The sequence below is a fragment of the Orcinus orca genome, chromosome 6, assembly GCF_937001465.1.
Source record: "Orcinus orca chromosome 6, mOrcOrc1.1, whole genome shotgun sequence".
Lineage (NCBI taxonomy): Eukaryota > Metazoa > Chordata > Mammalia > Artiodactyla > Delphinidae > Orcinus > Orcinus orca.
The window spans coordinates 18,861,693-18,867,161 of NC_064564.1; the positions used below are offsets into that span (position 1 = coordinate 18,861,693).

Below are 5,469 nucleotides of genomic sequence, written 5' to 3' on the forward strand. Positions count from 1 at the left end.
AGCCAAGTAAAATGAACTAAAAATCAACAACTCTTCTTGGACCTACCAGAGAACTGAGGTTGTTGGGAAAACTGCCACCCCAAAATCTAGACAGGTGACTCCAAAGAGTCACAGCTGAGATCTGTTTACCCGAAGAGCAGAAATCACTGGAACCATAAACTGGTAGGAACACTTAAACGGTAATTTTGATAAACTGCTGGAGACTGAATTGGACCAACCTATGGGAGAGAAACTCCTGCTGGTCGGAGTCTTATGGGGCCTCACACTTTCCTGGGCTTTACCTCCAGGAAACCCACTAGGTCCTCATGGTGAAGTTCTGAGAAAGAGCCCCTCCTGGCTCTGGCAGGAAAAGAGGAAGAGTAACAATTGTGAAATATGCCTAAAGTCTTCTCCACAACAAAGGGCTATTCTCCAGGGAAAAATCAAACTTCATCAGAGTCTGTCATACCTGCAATAAGGGCACTTCTCTCACTTGCGTCACCCTCTAGATTTCATGATTCACCAAAGGAGGTGAGGAGATCTAAAACATACACGTGAAAGCGCACACTTCTGAGCCCAGCGGGTGCCAGGTAGACAGTCATCATGAAGTTCAATCCCTTTGTGACCTAGGACTGCAGCAAACACCACTTCGGTGCCCCCTGGCCCATGTCTGCCTGGCTCTCAGGGGAGATGCAGCAGAAGTACAATGTCTGGTCTATCCGCCTTTGCAAGGACGACGAGCTCCAGGTGGCCCAGGAACACTACACAGGTCAGCAAATTGGCAACGTAGTGCAGGTGCACAGAAAGAAATATATCATCTACATCAAGTGGGTGCGAGAAGGCTAAGAGTACAATTGTCCACGTGGACGTTCATCTGAGCAAGGTGGTTATCACTAGGCTAAAACTGGAAAAAAAAAAAAAATTCTCGAATGTAAAGCCAAATCGTGACAAGTTGGAAAAGAGAAAGCCTATGATATAAAGAAGAACTTATGGATTAAATACAGGATTGACTATAGCCAGTTGTGCAGCCACAATTTAACTGTAGATTTTTAGCTAGTGTGTATTCCTTTGGAATTTTTCAAGATATCTCTTGTAAGTTTCATTTCCCTCCTGTTTTATTATTGATCTGTGGCTCTGTAAATAAGCTTCTGCAATTTTGATTAATAATCCTGAGGATAAAAATTGAAAATGTTTCCTAAAAAAACTGTGAAGGTCAGAGCACAGGGACATAGACCTACGAAAAGAAGGCAATTTAATCATATGATTACAAAATGGTTCTTCTCCCCCACCCCACATTACCACCACACCAACAGCCCTCCAGCAGAATAACAGTGGATTGCAGCTGCTAGTTTTCCAAGACACAGACTCCCTCTGGGGAGTAATATTTAGGAAAGTACAAAGTCAACAGGGGAAACAAAAACAAGGACACTAAATTCACTGGGAGACTCTGGCACCTACAGCTACAGTAAACATTAAGCACAACCTACTCTTACCCAGATTAACACAAACTTCACACTAAAGGCCTATTTAGCTCACTTCCTATTCTCCAACACATAATGTCAGGCTTTCAACAAAAATAACAAGGCAGGCTACAAGGCAAGAAAAGACAGAAGGATCAAAGCAAGTATCAGAACTAAACTCAGATGTGGCAGAGATGTTGGAATTATACTGGAAATTTAAAGTAACTATGATTAATACACAAAGGGCACTAATGGAAAAAGTGGACAGGATGTGAAAACAAATGAGTAATATAAGCAGAGAGATGGAGGCTCTAAGAAAGAATCAAGAGGAAATGCTAGAAATCAAAAACACTGTAACAAAAACGCAGAATGCCTTTGATGGGCTCATCCGTAGACTGAACACGGCTAAGGAAAAAAGATCAGTGAACTTAAAGATAGATCAATATAAACTTCCCAAACCATCAAGAAGGTGAAAAGACAATGTAGGTAATAGGAGAAAAGTTTCCCCAAACATACTGTAATTAGTATACTTGTACTGGTATCTAGTACCAGAACTTGGACCTAATAAGAAGTTCAACTCTTGATTAAAAATCTGTGTGTGATTTTTCATATCTGAGCAGAGGCAATTACAATGGCTTTACCAGGCAGGCCTCATATGGGAAAGCTTTCCCTCCTCACATCGAATTTGGTGCATAGCTATGCATTGCAGTTTCTGAAGAGAGTTGTAGTCAAGGACTCAAGCCTCTCTGTCTGGTCAAGGTCATGCTCTTTTTTTTGCATTCCTAACTCCATTCCTAGCCTTGGGCAGATCTTCCCAAACACCTCTGCTAAGACCTCCTTATGTAGGGGAGGAGGAGAACACCTTGAAGACACTTTAAACTACTCCAACTCGGTACCCAGCACTTCCACAAGCTTTACCCCTGTTTCTCCTCCCAAATCCATGGTCCACAAAACTGCTAGAGGCTTTTGTTGGGGGCTTCCTTGACCACGAGACAAGCCCTGCACCAGACTGATCCACGTGACTCTCAAACGGTACATTATTCCATGGGGAAAAATGGAACAGGGGAGTCTGTACTTTCTCTGATTTTAACCTCTTGTTTATACCATCTTGGTTAGTGATTAAAGGCTTAACTCCTTCATTTTTGCCTTGTTGGTTTACATGGCTACTCAGACACCTGGCAGCTGTGCTCTGTCTCCCAGCTCAACTGCACTCATGAAATCTAAAATACATTTTAAAAATTGTACAGCTCAATGACAAAATAACCCAATTAAAAGATAGTCAAAGGATCTGAGCTGTTATTTTTCCAAAGAAGATAAACAAATGGACAAAAACCACATGAAAATATTCTCACCATCACTAACCATCAGGGCAGTGCACAGCAAATGAGATAACACTTCATGCCCACTAAGATGACTATAATAAAAATAACAATGTAACACAATAATGGGTTGTCAAGGATGTGAAGAAATTGGAACCCTCATACATTGCCTATGTGAATGTAATATGGAGCAACTGCACCATATTGCAGAAATATGAATGTTAAAAGTGCTTCTGGGGGTATGTCAGATAGAAATGAAGAGTATGTTATGGGTAACTGGAGGAAAGGTCATCCTTATCATAAAGAGGAAGAGAGCTTATCTGAATTGTGTTCTGTTGGGCTGCAAGAAGAAATTGTAAGTGGGGAAAGTAATAAACCAAAGAAGGAATTTTTAACCAGAATGCGAAGATGTGGAAATTGTCAGCCAATCCACATTGCACAAAATGAGTAAGCATGTTCTGGAGAGAACACCAGGGGTGTAGCTGGACAACCGTTTGCTAAGGAGACTAGGCATGTGATTTGTGAGTCCAATCCACCATTTCAGCAGAAACACTTGCAGCTTGGAATGACGGAGATAGAGATGAGATGAAATAAAGGAAGGCTGTCAGACTTCTGGGATTCTACAGGCAGGAAACAGGTAAGTAGAATTATCTGGCTGTGAATATCAGTTATTCTTTGAGAAAAGGGAAGAATGACCTCAAGGGAAGTTCAGAGGCCAGTGGATCTGTCATTGACATTAGGACTTGGAGGCTAAAGGCCAAGGGAGGCTTCTCAGTTCCAAAATATAGGGCCACATCATGAGTTCCAAGGGGCGGGGTTGCTTCCCAGGAGCAGAGGAAGCAGATCATCACCCAGGGCTGCCACCGAGGGCCCCAGAAGACAAAGCATTCAACCAAAGAGGGTTAGTCTCAAGTCTTAAAATCGAATGGAATTTTCTCTGCTAGTTTTCAGACTTGTTGAGGACCCATGACCCCCTGCTTCCTTACCATTTCTCAGTTTTGGAAAGGGAATGTCTGTTCTATGTCTGCCCCATCATTGTAATCTGAAAGCCCCCTGAGATCATAAAACATTTCTTCTTTTAATTTGCTATTGATTTTCACCCACATCCTCCTTCCATCCTCTCAGTACAACCGTAAGGTTCAGAAGAGGACTGACCCATACAGGCGGCAAGAGGGAGTCTTGTCAATGTCTTCCCCTTTGTCCATTTCAGTCAAATGGAGTAGGGTTGGATAAATACAAGCTTATGACTATCCCATTCACTGGGTAGGAAAGCAGACAGAGATCCAGCTTAGGCAGGTGGGGAAAAACAACAACCCATAATTCCCTTAGGAAACTGTACAGTGATATTTAGGGCTACCATCATGGTGTCATGTTAAGCAATTGATTCTTTACCTGAAACTCTTACATGAAACCCAAGTCCTGACACTACAGTATCAGGTAAGGATAAAGAAAAAAATTTACAAGTGGAGAAGAAGTTTATGTAAGTTCCTATGCCCCACCCCCTCCTCTCCATCTTCTCCACAGTTTCTCAACAATCTATCTAATGACAACCCCCCCTTACTTCTATGCATATTAAATTTGAACACACATTTATCCAATCTTGGAAGCCATCCCTTCAGTCTATGATCATTCTCAATTTAGTAAGCAAGTGTTTCATCTGCTTATTCCAATTTGTAGTCAACCCATGACTTTGTAGGGGTAGACTTCCTTGTATATGATGCTTTTTAGTTCACATTGCAGTGTACCTGTGATAAAATTGGTTCTTTGATTAGGTGATAAATAAGCAAGAAGTCCAAATTGAAACTGTATTTTCTGTTCTAGCTTCTACTGTGTTAGGGGAATTTGCTTCAGCTACCAGATACGCAAATCCAAACCCAGAATGAATATCTATCCCAGTGAAGACCCATTGGAATCCACCACAGAATCATAAATTTACCCTGCCAGCTATGGGTGGACCCAGATCACCTTGGTATGAAGCCCATGGCTAGCTTTAGTCTCTCACGTTCTTGTCAACAAAAATAACAATTTTTAATCACCTTTCAAGTTTCTGAGTGAGATAGGTGAATACATCTTTTTCCTGCCCATTGTTGCGTTGCTTGAATGTCTCTCCAGCCACTGATCTCCTGTATCCAAAAGTCTACCCTCAAGGTGCAAGTGGGGCATTTACTTTTTGGCTCGTCACCTTAGAAATGGGAAGGGGGCTTTTTGATGTGCAAACATATGTCCCACTTTAACTTCCTTCTTCAGGTCCGTAAGGTTTTCCATAACAGAGGACCCCAGTTCAATGTTCCTTTAATTTTCTAGTCATCTAAGCCCCCCTTTTCCAAATTACTTTACCAGTCCATTAGTCCTCATCCAATAATCCTGGCTGTTGCCGCTGGATGGCAGTAACAGACTTTTGCCAGAAGCGCCAGTCAGCAGAACTGCAGGTAGTAGAAACTTCCACCATCATCACCGATTTCCTTATTCAGTTCTCTTACTATGTACAGTTAACCTCCAAGCTCTCAGCTTTTCTTGGAGAATTTACTGAACTATGAAACAAGGGATTTGTGGTCACTGATATCACTGCATATCACAGATCCATACTTAAAGCCAAAATTGCTCTCCAGGGCATCCTATATTGTTTTAAATTAACCACTTGAGTGGACTCAGGCAATTCTAAAGTTTTCCTATCTAGCATGTCTAATTGAAGTGGGGGAAGGAGCAGACTT

General features: G+C 41.9%; 1 pseudogene; it reads left to right on the forward strand.

The window, feature by feature from the left end:
- Positions 1-582: 582 nt before the first annotated feature.
- On the forward strand, positions 583-989 carry LOC101276510 (60S ribosomal protein L26-like 1; annotated as a pseudogene).
- Positions 990-5,469: the final 4,480 nt, after the last annotated feature.